Source organism: Oryctolagus cuniculus, chromosome 11 (genome assembly GCF_964237555.1).
Source record: "Oryctolagus cuniculus chromosome 11, mOryCun1.1, whole genome shotgun sequence".
Lineage (NCBI taxonomy): Eukaryota > Metazoa > Chordata > Mammalia > Lagomorpha > Leporidae > Oryctolagus > Oryctolagus cuniculus.
In genome coordinates, this window is record NC_091442.1 from 17,312,468 (window position 1) to 17,329,558 (window position 17,091).

Consider the following 17,091-nt stretch of genomic DNA (forward strand, 5'->3'; position numbering starts at 1 on the left):
TGAAACAGGTACGCCACACATTTTTAATGTTTTCCCTCTTTGACCAATATTCGCTGAGCATCATAACATACTTATTGTGTACTGAGACTATTGGTGAAAAAGGAAATAGAATTCTTCATCTCTAGGAGCTCAGAGTCCAGCTATTTCTATCCTCTTACTTTGTTCCTGATGAAAGATTTTCCTATCTCTTCATCACAACTCATTTCTTCTTCCTGGGCATACAGGTAGACTATGTCTCTCAGCTTCACTTGTGGTTTGGCATGACCATGTAAGTGAGTTCCAGCCAATAATGTGCAAGAAGAAGTGATGTGCGTCCTTGCTTTTTATGAAGAGACAAAGTCTTCACCCTGACCACAATCTCTCTTCCTGCTAGTTGGATGCAGATGACAAAACCCTTATTGGATGAAGATAAAAGGAACCGGGACCCCTGGATCACCAGCTAGAGGAGTGTGACTTGTCAACCAGAAATACTCATCTTTCTTTTTTTTTTTAAGATTTATTTTATTTATTTGAAAGTCAGAGTCACACAGAGGTAGGAGAGGCAGAGAGAGAGAGAGAGGTCTTCCAACCATTGGTTTACTCCCCAGATGGCCGCAATGGCCAGAGCTGCGCCGATCCGAAGCCAGGAGCCAGGAGCTTCTTCTGGGTCTCCCACGCGGGTGCAGGGGCCCAAGGACTTGGACCATCTTCTACTGATATCCCAGGCCATAGGAGAGAACTGGATCGGAAGAGGAGCAGCAGGGATTAGAACCGGTGCCCATATGGGATGCTGGCACTTCAGGCCAGAGCTTTAACCCACTGCACCACAGCGCCAGCCCCTGAAATACTCATCTTAAAACACTATATGAGCTAGAAATCAACTTCTTTTTATCGGAGCTATTATTATTTTGTGAGTATACTTGTTATAATAGTTAGTGAATATTATACAGTCTAATTTTGCTATAAGGTGGCTGGGTCTCTTTCAGCCACCTCTCAACATAGCTTTCACCTGCCACCATGGGCATTTAATCCATATTTTCAAGTTTCATTCTAGCCCAGGAATCTGTCTTTAATAGGGAGCACTGAAGGCATGTGGGAGAGCTCTGCATGATTCTATGGGAGAGAATGATAGTCATGTTTCTTTTTGGCTAGAACAATCTCTCTTATTGTTGCTGTCAGACTTCAAAATCGGCACTTGAATGACTATCCCCAGCTGTCAAGAGCTCTGGAATCACACATCCCAGGTTCAGCCAAGCTGGGTCCCCTAACTCAGTAGATCTCAGACCATAGGATGCTTCTAAGCACAGTCAGCTAGCCTCACCCCCAGGGTTTCTCATCCAGTTGGTTTGAGTTGGAGTCCAAAAATTTGGATTTCTAGCAAGGTGCCAGATGCTGCTATTGATCCAAGAACCACACTTTGAGAGCTATTGCCCTCAACTAAGCCAGTCAAGCTAAGCTGTGGCTGTCTATCATTTTATATTAGTGTAAGACATCTGCATTAGTCTGGGTTCTCCAGAGAAACAGAAACAATAGGACACACACACACACACACACACACGGTAGACTTATTGTGAAAATTGGCTCACTTGATTATGGAGGCTGAGAAGTTCCACTATCTGCCATCTGTAAACTGGAGAACTAGGAAAGCCAGTTATGTAATTCATCTGAGTCCAGAGGACTGAGAACCATGGAAGCCTTGGTATAACCCTGAGTACAAGTCTGAAGGTCTGAACTCAGACGGTGGGAGTTGCAGAGTGTGCAGGTGTCAGTCCCGGAGTGTAGAGATCTCAGAACCCGGAGCTTGAATGTCCAAGGGCAGGAGATGATGGATGTCCCAGCTCAAGGAGACACCACACACACACACACACACACACAAAGAGAGAGAGAAAGAGACAGACAGACTTCTTTAAGCAGTCCCCTGATTTAAATGCTAATCTCTTGGAAACACCTCTCACAGACACACCCAGAAATACTGTTTTGCCAGCTGTCTGCACATCCCTTAGCCAAGTCAAATAGACACATAAAATTCACTAACACAACATCTGTGTTCTGCAAATATTTTTTATACTTTTTTTCTTCTTTCCACTGTTCCTCCTGTAAAATCTCATCCTTGTTTTTGCTTGTGATACCTACAGCAGGAGCCTAGGGGAACATAAGACTTTGGACTGAACTGCTGGAGGTATGGCAGCTACTGCCTCACTTCAGCACCTAAGCTTACAGCTGAAGGACCGAGACGGTGCTGAAGTGATGTGCCTTAGTTTTGTCATCTGTAAAATGGAGGTAATAACAATTTTTTCTTTTATGCGAATTAACTATGGGGGGGGACCGACATTGTGGTCACAAACAGCAGTTTATAATACCGGCATCCCATATTGGAGTGCCAGTTCAAGTCTCAGCCCCAGCTCTTGTGGCCATTTGAGGAGTGAACCAGAGGATAGAAGATCTCTTTATTTTATTTTATTTATTTGAAAGGCAGAGTGACAGAGAGAGATACAGAGAGAAAAATATCTTCCATAAGGACATGGATGCTGATATGGGATCAAGCATCACAGGCTGCTTAACCCACTGTACCACAATGCTGGTCCCTTAAACAGAAGTTCTTTTTCTCACTCTGCTTTTTGAATAAATAAATAAAATCATTAAAAACAAAATAATTAAATATGTTAATACATGTAAACCACTTACAACAGTGCCCGGGACATATTAAGAGTTCAATAACTATTAGCTACTATGAACTATCTGATTAACAGCCCATGTTTTATTAGCACAAAGACATCTTTCCCTCCAACTTTATTTTCTATTAAGTTATGTTCCAGGAAGAAGAAAAAGTTATAGAGGGGGACTGCCTGGTATTCAGAGTTTTACCTGCAGTAATGAGAGCCCAAGAATCGTTCATAATAAATGGGACTGGATGGAGAAACACAGCTTATTGCCATCCATCTGGTCCAACTTGCTGATGGATGATCTGGGTTTTCCTGTCACTAACAACTTTTGAATCATATAGTCAACACACGTCCCTTGAATGAGACTGAAATGAGCCATGGAACAACTTACAATATCTGGATATAAAGCAGATGTTAAGAAAAACACTTACTATTTGGGCAAGCTTTTATAATAATCATGCTTTACATATACAGTAAGTTAATGATGGATGTCACTTATATCACCCCAAGAAATACTGAGTGTATTCATTATCTATTGCTGCATAACAGATTATTCCCAAAGCTTGGTTTAAAACCAATAATAAATATTTATTGTCTCACAGTTTCTGTAGTTCAGAAATTTGAGGGAGGTTTAGTTGAGAGACAGAGCGGTCTCTTGTGAAATTACAGTCAAGATGTTGGCTGGGAACACAGTCTCATCTGACGGATTGACTACATGGAGAATTCAGTTGCAAGATGGTGAATTCACATGGCTGTTGGCAACAGGCTCAGGTCCTCACCACCCAGACCTATCCATAGGGCTGGCTAAATATCCTCAAGCCACGGCAACTGACTTTTCCCATCACAAATGATCCAGGACAGCAAGGCAGAAGCTGCAGTGGGGTTTATGGCCTTGCCTTGGGAGTCACACTGCGTTGTTTCAGCAATATCCTACTGGTTACACAAATCAACTCTATTCAGCATGGGCAGAGATGACAAAAGGCTTGAATCCCAATAGGTGGAGATCATCTTGGAGGATAGCTACTATGCTTTATTTCAGCAAAAACATGGAAACTAATCTTAAAAACCGTGGTGTTTTGCTCCTAGAATGTAAAACAATAGTGCTTCTTTTATTGTCATTTTGCAGATGGTAGGTCTCTAAATTGGTCAGTAATGCTGAAGGTAGAATTGCACACATAAGGGAAAAGATTCCACACAACTTGAAGCTTAGAAGAAAGTTTCAGCTTAAGCAAATTTTTATGGCAAAAACTGTGTAATACTCCATGCAAGAAAGTATGTTCCAAGTGAGAACGAAGGATTTATGAAGCTGTTTCAGGGTACGGTGACAAATGTTTTAAGAAACTCCTCCCCAAGAACATTTGAGGTATAGCTTTCCATAAATTATAGTAACTGAGATGGACTATGGTCATTTATATGAACTCAGATTTTAAAAAATCAAAATAGTAGTAACAGTGTTACACATGGGTGAAAATGAGAATTCTGCAGCACTTTAAGAGTTAAATCAATCAGATTAATAAATAAGGTATAGATAACAGAAGGGACTCTGAAGAATAGAAGATCCCCCGGGTCAAAGGCAAGAAGAACAGAGATGGACTTCAGCCAAATCCACGGAATTAATATGTTTCAAAAACAGAAAGTCAATGAAGGGGAAAGTCCATACAGAACATAAGAAAACAGGAGCCCAAGGAGAGGATGGAATAACAAGGTAGCAATGAGTAACTTGCTAAACAGTTATGGTGCTAAGTACTGTGCACCAATCATTTAATCTATACATCAACCTTAGTATTAGAATCACTGGATTCTAGGGGCCGGTGCTGTGGCGTAGCGGGTAAAGCTGCCGCCTGCAGTGCTGGCATCCCATATGGGCACTGGTTTGAGTCCTGGCTGCTCCACTTCCGATCCAGCTCTCTGCTGAGGTCTAGGAAAGCAGTAGAAGATGTCTCAAGCCCTTGGGCTCCTGCACCCACGTGGGAGACCCAGAAGAAGCTCCTGGCTCCTGGCTTCGGCTCCAGCCTTTGTGGCCCATTGGGGAGTAAATCAGCAGATGGAAGATCTCTCTCTCTCTCTCTTTCTCTCTCTCTCTCCCCGCCTCTCCTTCTCTCTTTGTGTAACTCTGACTTTCAAATAAATAAATAAATCTTTAAAAAAAAGAATCACTAGATTCTAAGTGAAGTGACTTTCTTAAGATCACTAGTGAAAAAGCTGGGATTTGAACCAGATCTGCAGAGTTCCAATGGCTACAGGCTTAATTATTTTTAATCCTGTTTTATCCTGGGGAATGGTGCCTTGATGAGAGGACAGGGGCAGATTCACCCACAGGGTGGAGATACGGGCATTGGGTAGTTGTAGCCCTGCATCACTGGCCAACAGCATCCTCCTTCAATGCCAGTTTCTGGTTTCAGAATTTAACCTTTCAGCCATGACTCTTCCCATAGAGGGGAAGTGAGGTTAATGTCCAACAAGACAAGCACAGCTTGGCAGCTACAATTCCCAGGGGAATAAAAAAATGTATTTTAAAAAACTTTAATTGTGAAATGTTTGAAACATATAGAAAAGTACAGAAAATAAAAAAGGAGATGGCCCTTAACTAACTCTGATTGACATTTGGTTATATTTGCTTCAGAGTTTTCAAAGCACTCTAAGAGGTTAAAACCACCTGAGACCAACACACCTGTAAACTGGTTCAAAGTTTTCTTCAAGAATAGCATTATTGGAAATAAGTGTATGACCTCATATTACTTAGAAGGACGGAACTCATGAGAGACTAAGTACCTATGCTTCAGCTCTCAGCTAAAGGACAGCTTTTGTGACCTCCATGACCAAGGCTGACCCTTCTAGCCCAACTTCACAGCACCATAGACCAGCTGTGGATAGTATTTACCATTGCTCTGAAGTTTTACTTGTTTGCTTAACTACCGGACTAATGAATGATTTGTCTCTACCATGGACTGCAAGCTCTATAAGGCCTGTTTGCGCCAAATTTTATTTACCATTGTATCCTTGGCATCTAGTAGAGTACTGTCAGTAGGCATTCCATAAATATCCTTTCTTTGAATGAATGCATTCAACTTAAACATCAATATCCTTCTGTATACACCAAGAAAAATGAATACAATTGTCCATATAAAGACTTTTATGTGAAGGTTCATGGCAGCATTATTCATAACAGCCCAAAGTGAAAACAATCCAAATGACCATCATTTGGTGAGTGGATAAACAAAAGGTGGCATATTGATACCATGGGAAGGGGGCTGGCACTGTGGCTCACTTGGTTAATCCTCTGCCTGCAGCACCAGCATCACAAATGGGCGCAGGGTTCTAGTCCCGGTTGCTCCTAGTCCTGCTGTGGCCAAGGAGGGCAGTGGAGGATGGCCCACGCGCTTAGGCCCCTGCACCTGCATGGGAGACCAGGAAGAAGCACCTGGCTCCTGGCTTCGGATTGGTGCAGTGCCGGCCATGGCGATCATTTGGGGAATGAACCAACAAAAGGAAGACCTTTCTCTCTGTCTCTCTTTCTCACTGTCTATAACTACCTGTCAAATAAATAAAAAAAATAAAACAAACAAACAAACAAAAAATCCTTTCCTTCTCTCCTCCCCTCCCTTCTCCCTCCCTCTCCCCCTTAAAAAAAAAAAGATACCATGGGATACTATTCATCAATAAGAAAGAATGAACCCACATAACATGCTATATAACATGCATAAACCACAAAAATATTGTCTTAAATGAAACAAGTCAGACATCCAAGACTACATGTTGCACAACTGCATTTGTCTGAATTTTCTAGAAAAGGTAAAGATGCTAAGAAGAAAGCAGATCAGTGGTTGCTTAGGCCTAGGGGTGGAGAGGGGCTTGATTGCAAACGGGAAGAGGGAACTTTCAGGTGATGGGAATGTGTTAACACTGGCCTGTGGTGATAGCAGCAAACATCCTCAAACCATACATTTGCAGTAAGCAAATTATATGGTATGTGAATTATACCGCAGCAAAGCTGTGAGGAATGTTTAAAAAAATCAAACTCCTTACTTAGTCATTTTATCCCTACGTATGTGTTGAGGAATGTTAATTCTGTGGGACATTGTGTCGAAGACTGTTAGTGAGTCTCCCAACTCTTTAGTGACAGATCCAATTTTTAACTTGGCACAAAGAAAAGCAAAACGAAGTACCAAATTTCCCAGCCTCCTTTGCAGTTTGTTGTTGTCATGTAACCAAGTTCTGCTAAATGAGATGTAAGCAAAAGTAATATCTAGTATTTCCAGGAAGGCTCTTTCGGGCAGGACTCAGCTCCATGTTTTCCACTTTGCTTTTCCTTTTGCCTTCTAAGGACATGTGGATAGTGCTCCAGCAGCCATCTTGGACCATGAAGTAACCTTGGGAAGGCGAGCTAGGGATGGTGGAGCAAAAATACCGAGGCCCTGGGGGCTGGCACTGGGGCACAGCAGGTTAAAGCCCCAGCCTGAAGCACCAGCAGCCCATGTGTGTGCCGATTTGAACCTTAGATGCTCTAGTTCCCTGCTAATGTACCTGGGAAAGCAGTGGATGACAGACCAAGTCCTGGGCCTCTGCACCCATGTGGGAGACCCAGATGAAGCTCCTGGCTTTGGATCAGCTCAGCTCCGGCTATTGTGGCTATTTGGGGAGTGAACCAGTTGATGGAAGAGTTTCCTCTCTGTCTCTACCTCTCTCTGTAACTCTTTCAAATAAATAAAATACATGCTTAAAAAAAATACTGAGACCTGGAGTTCTGAAAGAGTAATAGAGCTACCAATTCACTTGGATTGCCTGCTTCTCAGATTTCCTTTAAGCAAGACAAAAAATAAGCTCTAATCTTATGTTTTTCCCCTCCTTTTATATTATTGCAGCCAAATCTAATCTAATGTGATATTAGTTATACTAGGTGTTAAAGAAAAGCAGGTTCTGTGGTCAAATAAATTGAGAATTACTACATTACAGTTGAACAGATTTCATAAATGTAGGACTGCTCATTTTTTTAAAAAAAGATTTCTTTATTTGACAGGCAGAATGACAGAGAGGAGAGAAATGGCCACAATGGCTGGTGCTGGGTCAGGCAGAAGCCAGGATCTAGGATCTCTATCCACGTCTCCTGTGGGTGGCAAGGACCCAAGTACCTGGGCCATCTTCTACTGCTTTCCCAGGCACATCAGTAGGAGCTGGATCAGAAACAGAGCGATCAGACTTGAACTGGGCTCTGATATGGGGCGCCGGAGTCACCTGTGGCCGTTTAACCCACTGCACAGCCACGCTGGCCCCAGGACTGCTTTTTTTAAGATGTTAATAAACAACCTCCAAAAATATCCGAAAGGGGCAACAGATCGTACAGCTTTCCAGACCAACTTGACCACAAACCCTCTTTTTAGTGATCTTATAAGATGAATGATTTGAGAAAAAGGCAAAAGTTGCCTTTGAAAAATCCATATAGTCACCTCTTCCTTTCCAATTCATCCTTTTAGGCAGCTAGAGGAATCTTTCTTAAACATAAACTGGATTGTATCCTTGTTTACAACTCTCTAATAGGTCTTATCAAACTCTTTCATGTAACATATAAGACCTTTTGTGACTCGGCCCTAGCCATCTCTCTAGCTCCACACTAGCTATCTCCTTCCCTCATCATGAATCTTTCTCAGTGCTAAGAACCGACATAATCTCTAGTCTCTCCACCTCTGCCCTTCATGGAACATTTTCCTACCTGTCACTTTGCCTGGCATTCTATGTCTAATCCTTTCAGTCCAGGCTCAGGAATCAGCTTATTCATGTTCATTTATACATGGAGCACCACCTACTATGTGACAGGCATTGCGTGATTGCTTGAGTTGAAAACACAATGCCTGCCCTGGAGGGACATGGAATGAAAGTAAAACAAATACTATCATAGTCAGGGCATGCCCACAGCTGTAGCAGCTTCACATCTCAGTGACTTGACACTGTGTCAGCTTATTTCTTGCTCATAGCCTAGTCTGTGCAGGTGAGCATGGGTGTTCCGCTCCACGCAGCCAGTCAGGGACGCAGGCTCTCGCCATCGCCATTTCCCGAGGCCTTTGGGTCCTCTCCTAGATGTTTTTGTATCTGGCCAACAGATGAGGACAGGCAGGGAGTTTGGAGGGTTAGACGGGATTTTGTAGGGGAATCCCAGAGATGGGATACACGCATCACTTCTGTCCAGATTCATTACAGGCCCACCTGATGATGACTGAGTAATGTAATTTTGCTATGATCTTAGGAGGGAAATGAAATGGGCTAGTGAAAATAGCCTTTTTTTCTTCCTGCCACAGATTTATAAATAAGAATGATAAAGAAGCTTACCGGGGCCAGCGCCATGGCTCACTTGGCTAATCCTCCACCTGCGGCGCCGGCATCCCGTGTGGGCGCCGGGTTCTGGTCCCGGTTGCTCCTCTTCCAGGCCAGCTCTCTGCTGTGGCCTGGGAGGGCAATGGAGGATGGCCCAGGTCCTTGGGCCCTGCATCCGCATGGGAGACCAGGAGGAGGCACCTGGCTCCAGGCTTCGGACTGGTGCAGCGCCGGCTGTGGCGGCCGGTTTGGGGGGTGAGACAACGGAGAGAAGCCCTTTCTCTCTGTCTCTCTCTCTACCTATAACTCTACCTGTCAAATAGATTTAAAAAATTTTTTTTAAAAAGAAGCTTACAGTCTACTGAAAGAATCAGAGAAATGAATAGAGGCAGGAAAGCAAGAGAACCAGTCAGGCAGGATGTGACTTGTGTTTGTGGAATTGGTCTCAGAAAGTTCTAGAAGTACAGGAAGCTTTTCTGTGGCTCCTTTCAGAGCCCTTGAGGGTTGTTCTTCTGGGGCCCTGTGGAAATGGGAACATACTATACAGTACAGAAATGCATGCAGCACAGGCATCACCCCTGAGCAGATTTTCAGAGCCTTGTAGCATCAGCTACCTCTCGTCCAGTGGCTGCCGTGGCCGCCAGCTCTGCATGGCCTCCATCTGACTTTACACAACTGCACTCTGATAGCATCTTGCCTCATGGCCCTGCCGAGTGCCTCTTGCCAGGCTCTCTGTTGACATCGAGTTTTGGGATGCACTAAGGCCTGAACTCCTGGGTATGAATCTTTCTCCAACAGGTGATGAGAGGGTGGATAAGTTCCCTTCCCTTCCCCGTCCCAGAGGCCATACTGTGACTCATTTAACATGGCTTCTCAGAGGATAATCCCTGGAGCAGAAGCAATCAGCCATACTTAATGGAGTCCAGATTAATAATCACCCTGGTATTGACACTTCCTTCTTTCCAACCTTACTCCTTTTGCCCCACACTTGCCCTAAACAATCAGTCTCTGCTCCCGGAGAATGCAGAGCCAAGATATTACCATAAATGGCTATGGCTAAAAACAATGCAGCTGCTTCTTTCCCCTCCAGAGCCTCCCCACAGGCCACAGGCACCACTGAAGTGCTCTGAGAGTCAGATTCCACTAACCCCTCTCTGTTCTGCAAACCTGAGTCTTCCAAGGTCAAGCCTGCTGCCTCTGCTGTAGCCTCCAGACCCTTCCTTTGCCCTTTCTGGCCCACTCGTCTGTGAATCAATCACAGACCCCTACTGATTTCTTTTTGGTTGACCCAGCATTGTGTGTCTGTGTTTAACTTCTTAGGTGCTACTGACTTTTCTCAATGTTTGAGAACAGTGACTGCTAACAAGTCGAACTTCCTTCTCCCTCCCACTCCCTCACCTCCCCAGATGGTCTCTTACCTCTGTGCAAAGGACATACATGCTTCGGGGCTGGTGCAGTGGCGTAGTGGGTAAAGCCTCTGCCTGCAGAGCTGCCTTCCCATTTGGGCGCCAGTTCGAGTCCCAGCTGCTCCACTTCCGATCCAGCTCTCTGCTATGGCCTGGGAAAGCAGTAGAAGATGGCCCAAGTCCTTGGGCCCCTGCACCTGCATGGCAAGACCCAGAGGAAGCTCTTGGCTCCTGGCTTCGGATTGGCGCATCTCTGGCCATGGCGGCCAATTAGGGAGTGAACCAGCGGATGGAAGATCTCTCTCTCTCTCTCTGCCTCTCCTTCTCTTTCTGTGTAACTCTTTCAAATAAATAAATAAAATCTTTAAAAAAAAAAAGACATACATGCTTCTTCCTCTGTCTAGTGTCCCATTTCTCCCGCATTTCTTAAGAGAGATCTTCAAAACGTTCATAGAAATGCATACTATGAAAAAACTAGGCATGGATTTCCCTTTTCTATTTGAAAAGCAACGAGAAACACATGCACACACACGCACAGTCTTCTATCTGCTGGTATACTCTTCAAATGCCAGCACAGCCAGGGCTGGGCCACGCTAATTCCAGGAGCCTGGAACTCCATAGCTGGCAGAGACTCAACCACGTGTGTGGCTGCCTGCTGCCTCCCCAGGATCACTTTAGCAGTAAGGTGAATTGGAAGTGAAGTAACCAGGACTGGAACCATGGGATGTGGCCATCCCAAGGAGTAGCTGAACCCCCTGCATGACAACGCCTATTTTTTTTTTTTTTTTTTTGACAGGCAGAGTGGACAGTGAGAGAGAGAAACAGAGAGAAAGGTCTTCCTTTGCCGTTGGTTCACCCTCCAATGGCCGGCGCGGGCCGGTGCGCTGCGGCAGGCGCACTGCGCTGATCTGAAGGCAGGAGCCAGGTACTTATCCTGGTCTCCCATGGGGTGCAGGGCCCAAGTGCTTGGGCCATCCTCCACTGCACTGCCTGGCCACTGCAGAGAGCTGGCCTGGAAGAGGAGCAACCGGGACAGAATCCGGCGCCCCGACTGGGACTAGAACCTGGTGTGCCAGCGCCGCAAGGCGGAGGATTAGCCTATTGAGCCGCGGCACTGGCCCACCATTTCCCATCTTGAAGTGCATATTATTTCAACTTTTATGGGCAGGGGACTTCATCATGCTAAGGGAGGGCCACTTGAATCCCATGTAGGACCCATCAAGTCTGTCTCTGTTACAAGTCTTGTGGACACGGAAAGTGTATAGACCTGAGCCCCACGAGGGCTGTTCTGAGCTCTGGCAGTCTTGGTCCTGATGTTTGGCCCAGAGCAGCTTTGACTACCAGTTGCCTGATCCTGCCTCAGGTGTAAGAGGTCAGCTAAGCTGTCCCTTGAGGCAGCCGGGCAGGGAAGACAGGCACCTGTCAGTATACTCACCCACCTTGTCCCTCTGCTTGATTGTCTATTCAATGCTGTACCTCTTGTGCCTAGAACCGTATCTGGAACATAGTTGGTACTTCATAAGTATTAGTTTGAGGAAGGAAGGAAGAGGAGGAATGATGAACCATGAGACTTGGCCAACCTTGCGTCAAATGACAGAAATGTGCCCAGAAGAGACAGATGAGTGGCGGGGGATGAGGGGTGGGGGCAGTACTTTTAACTGGACACATCTTCAGTGCCTGCCAAGAAGTGAAGAACTGGTATCCAGAAAAGAGTAAGGACCACAGGCTGAAAGCTTCAGGAAAAGCGGAATTTCGGGGAGGCAGCGGGCTCTGTTCTATCATTGTAGTTACTGTTGAGACAGTCCAACCACGCTCATCCTAAATGCACTGGATGAGCTGCTCTTGGAATCATCATCCTGCTTTAAATGGGGGAAAATGGGTCTCTGCAGTCAGACCCCAGACAGCATTTTTGATGGGTGCCAAGGCCTGGGGTGCGGGGGGGAGGGGCAGCACTGCGCTGCCATACGGAGTATTCAGCCAGGCAAGGCTGATTCCTTTGGAATCGCTTCTCCCCATCGCTGGTCTCATTTCCCCTCCTTCCTCCATCTATTTTCTCTATGGCATTTATCTCTACCTGCCCCGTGTATTTATTTACTGCCTTTCTCTGACCTACTGCAAGAGGGCAAGGGCTTTGTCCTACTGACCACCGTATCCCCTGTTTCAATCAACGTCTAGCATTGAGTGGGCGCTCACGAATTCGCTGCTAAGGAACGAATAAAAGAACATGCGAATAACAATCAGTTGCATCTCTGCCATTTGCTGGGCCCCGTCCTTGAGGAGGCTGCAAGGATAGCACGGGAATAGGCCCGGGGACAAACACGCCGCAGCTCGACGCCTCATTTCACAGAGGTCTTTCCAGCGGGTGGAAACTCCCGGGGGTGCGAGGCCTGGGGAAGCAGCGCGTGAGAGCCAGGGAGCCAGGCGGAGCAGCAAGCAGCAGGCGGCCCCAGGCGCAGATGCCTGGCTCCCGTCCTCGCTGGGCCTCCCCGCATCGGCTTTTCCTGACCTGTAGGACCCTCGCCGCTCCTCGCCTCTGTCCGCGCGACCTCGGCCCCAGCGGAACCCCTCCGTCGCGGGACCCCAGCAACAATCCGCTCCTGCACCTGGCCAGCCCGGGGGCAGCCAGATCGTTGGCTCGCTACCTGCGAGACCTCCACCTGCGGGTTAGAGCTCCGTCCCCCACCCTGCCCGCGCGCGCCCCGGGTACCCGCCCCCTGCCTGCGGTCTGCGGCGTGCAGAACCCCGCCCCCTGCGCCCGCGGGACCCCGGCCCTGCCCCGCCCCCGTGGCCCTGCCGCTCCGTCCCAGGGGGCGGGGCCGCGCGCAGCGGCGTCTCCGAAGCGGGGGGCGCGAGGCAGGGGGCGGGGCAGCCCCGGAGCCGGCCAATCAGCGCCGCGATCACATCCATGCAAATACGAGCACAATGGAGCGAGCCCATCACTCGTCCCTGCAAGCAAGCTTGAAATGGGCTTCTTCCTGAGAGACAGCCAGGGTGTCCAATGACGGTGTGTTTTGGGCCGGCGAAGCCCAATGGCGCGGCAGGGAAGGCGGGCCCGAGCTGGGTTAGGGTGTCCTTGCAGGGTGTCTGAGCTAAACTTCACCAAATAATAGCTGTTTGTATTTTGGCTGCTGCAGGAGCCATTTTAGGTAAGTTCTTCTCTTAACTTTTTATTTTCCTTCCCGGCCTCGGCGGACCGGCCTTGTCCGCGGGCCCCCAGCCCCGCCCCGACAGACCGGCTGGGGTGCCCCTATGAATGGAGCCTGGATGAGGGGCTGCGGCGGCTCCGAGGCCCGGCCGCGCTGGGGTCCGAGCGGGGCCGGCGGGCGGGCGGCCTGGCGCAGAGCAGGCAGCGGCCTGCGGCCTGAGGCGAGGGGCTGGCCGCCGCCGCCGCGCCCCGCTGCCGCTCGGGCCACCTTCGAGCCGGGCGCCGTCCTTGGGAGCGCGCCGCTGCGGGCCGCGCCGAGGGGCGGGGGTCCGGCGGACCCCGGCCGCGGGCCCGGCGGGCGGGGGCGGGGCGTGCGCGGGCCCCGGCGGGGCGGGCCGCTGAGGGACCCCCCGAGCGCCGGGGCGCGGGGGGCTGCGGCCGCCGCCCCCGCGGAGAAGTTGCTCTGTCGGCGTCCTGCGTCTGTTTGCAGGGGTGGAGGAGGGTGGGCTGGTGCCAGGCTGCCGCTCCGGGAGGGGCGGGGGCCCCGGCGCGTCCCCGGGCTGCGCGCCCCTCCGCCCCCTTCTTACGCACTAGCGCGCGCTCGCCCCGAAAATGGGAGCCCTGGAGGGGTCCAGCGGCGCCGCTGCCAAGTTTTGTGCGTTATTAGGTTGCATGTTTGAGCTCGGAGGTTGGGGGTGGGGGACCGCATCTGTCCCCTTCGGGGTATTTGTTTTCTTCGCCGTTAGAAGTAACGGAGTCGGTAGCTCCCAAATTTCCAGGGACGTGCCTGTCTGAGGGGCAGGAGCGTTGGCAGGTCTGTGTGTTTTTTTTTTTTTTTTTTTAAGACGCTATTAGGAAATCCCCTCACTCTTGAGATAATTGAAATTTGAGTTTGTTTGCAGCTTCGGTTTGATTTGATCCAATTAAAAACGCATAAGCAGGCACTTTGTATTTGTGTACGTAAAGTATTCCTAGCTCCAGTTATGACTAAGGTGACTGGTTTCAGCACCGTGGGATCTAATAAGGCAGCATAATTCAATTTTTAGCATGTAGGCCCATGTTCTCCAAATTAGGGTTTATGCACCATTAGTAATCTGGCCAAGGTTTCGAGTGAGTCTTTGGCATCTGTGGGTGTCTTTTTTCTGGGGCTGTGTGGGTGCCATGTTCCCCCACCTTCTGAAAACTCGTTTTTGGTATAACAGGCCAGTAAACAGAGGAAATACAGCATTTTTAGTGTTTGCGGCTTTCAGGGTGTCTGGAACGTTGCCCGAGATAGGACTGTCACTTCCCAAATGGTGTGCACTGTAAGAACCTCACTTCATGAGGGTATGCAGGTGGCCTTAGGAAAAATCTGGACAGAGGTTCCCCAGGCTGATTGTGAGCCATCTGACTCTCGGGGGTCTGCCCCGTGGGGTGCACAGTAAGCCAGATTGAAGACCATGTTCAGAACCTCAGAGTTTTTCTGAACTCTGAAAGGTTTGAGATCAATGTATGAGAAAATGATGAGGCATGAATTGTCGGGTCACATGGTCTGTGCCAACTAGAGCAGGTGGTTTCAGATAAGTAATGCATCACTGTAGCCCTAAGGCTTGGGGAAATCTGCAGTGGGAAGATGATTAATTTTGAAGTTCTTTCTGTGTGAGAGCAAGTTTTGTAGATGAATTATGATTTCTTTTGAGTTTAAAATTTTTTTATTGATTAATAGACTGTTAAAATATAATGTGTACATCTCCCACCCCCACCCATTTTTGTTAGACTTGGAATCTCCCTTGTAGTAAACCAGATTGTGTTGCTGTTCTTCATGAAATCTGGCCATGGACAAAGTAAATGTAGACCTGTTGTGAAATTAGAGTTGTCTCTCAGTGTGGTGTGAGTCTTCCAGAGTCATGGTTTTTAATTCTGCAGTTTCCTTGCTTTTCACATTTGACTGTTCTGTTTTAGCACCAGCCACTGTCAATAGAATCACTTTTACTGCAGCGTTTAAATAGCCCTTGTAATTTTTAAAATTTATTATTAGTATAGTTGAGGTTCTGTGAACTCAACAGACGGACTTCAGACAGACCAGTTGAGAAGTTGAAAGACCAGTTAGAAGTGAAGTGGGAGAACCACAACTAACCCCACTGCATTTCTGGAAATCCTGTAGCAGGTCGTTTTTTTGTGTTTATTGGTTTATCCTTCTTATAAGTAAGTCAAATACCAAAAAAAAAAAAAAAAAAAAAAAAAAAAAAAAAAAAAAAAGGCAAACCAAAAGACAAAAAATCCAAAGCAGAATGGTATCTCTTCAGAAACCATATCTTATTTGTGATTTTGCTACAGTATTGCAGGGAACTTAGCGGAAATAACAGGCCCTTGGGCTACTGTGTCTTGCAGATCTCTTTGGTTTGTAAAAGTTTCAAAGAAAATTTTTTGTTTTCTTGGAAGTGTGGCTTTGCTCTGAGCAGAGTTTGTGGTTAAGTGTTCTGTGTTAAACCATCACATTCCCAACCTCCGGCTTGGTTCCCAGTGTAAGCCTATGATGTTCAGTTTTCACAGAAAGACTTGGTGTTGATAACCACCAAATGGAGTCAAATATGGACCACATATCTTTTCCACCCCTTTGGTCAGGTTTTGAGATGGAAAAACTCTACTTACAAATACATCTTTTACAATAGCAAAATGGCATAGGACAGTGACAGTACACAAATCAGCTGAGACACTGTTCTCTCACTCCCTGTATTATCTCCCCTCCTTCCCCCAGCATAGTGAGACTTGAAATAGTTTTGTTTTTAATAAATATTTATTGGTTCTCTTATACTTCCATCTCTTGTACAAGGCTATAGTTCAATTTAAGTGAAAAGCTGTAGCAAATTCCTTGGGACTGCCTGCGTTCTCCTGTACCAGGTTATTACTTTGAAAACTCTTTGAAATACATGAATAATAGCTAAAGCTTAGATATCCGTTCCCTTGAGAACATTTTCATTTGCAGTGGCATGGGCCATCCTTACGAGGGGAGCAAAAGGAGCACGTTGCCTTGATTAAATGCCTAGTGTGTGGCCAGCAGTCAGCCAGGTAGTAGGGCTACGGAGATGGAACGACTAGCCCTGGTTTCATAGCTCCCTCCTGAGGCTGGACTGCAGCTCAGAGAAATGAAGAAACTTACTCAAGGCCAGAAGGCCAGAGTTTGAACCCAGTTTACCTGGATCCAAAGTACATGTTCTTTTCTCCAACAACTTTCTAACGATGTGTTTAAACGCTTGAGCCGTCTGTCATGTTTTCATGGGATGGTGCTAGGCTAAGAGTCGTTTTTACTTTTCCATTTCAAAAATTGTCACTGAAGATGGATGTTGGGCCACAGCGAGGGCACTCTTGCCTCCCTAGTGTAGGAGTGGTCCTCCAGGGCACTTGGGAGCTGAGGTACAGCCTGGTACGTACTGAGGGAGGACCAGTCACTTTTTCCATGCCAAAATGTTCTTTTCTTTACCTCATGTCGTGGAGGCGTTGATACCCTCATGAGAAATTCTGTTACTTCCTTATAAGTCCTGAAGGTAGTAAAATGGAGTTATTTTAAAATATCCATCCTTGTTCCCATTTCTGAACTAAATTATGTGCATTA

The 17,091-nt window shown here is 47.1% G+C and overlaps 1 protein-coding gene and 1 long non-coding RNA gene across 4 annotated transcripts in view; one reads left to right on the forward strand and one right to left on the reverse strand.

The window, feature by feature from the left end:
* Positions 1-476: 476 nt before the first annotated feature.
* On the reverse strand, positions 477-13,086 carry LOC138844297 (uncharacterized). Its single transcript, XR_011379891.1, has 2 exons — positions 12,861-13,086; positions 477-718 (listed from the first exon to the last, which is right to left on the reverse strand). It is a non-coding gene; the product is annotated as an uncharacterized lncRNA (long non-coding RNA).
* A 141-nt stretch (positions 13,087-13,227) lies between these two features.
* CHD6 (chromodomain helicase DNA binding protein 6) overlaps positions 13,228-17,091 on the forward strand; it is a 241,382-nt gene continuing 237,518 nt past the window's right edge. For 2 of the 3 annotated variants that reach the window (XM_008274447.4, XM_070051833.1), the window contains exon 1: positions 13,228-13,500. The gene's annotated coding sequence lies outside the window, so the exon portion shown is untranslated. The remainder of the gene's footprint in view (positions 13,501-17,091) is intronic. The other variant, XM_070051832.1, reaches the window with a different exon arrangement.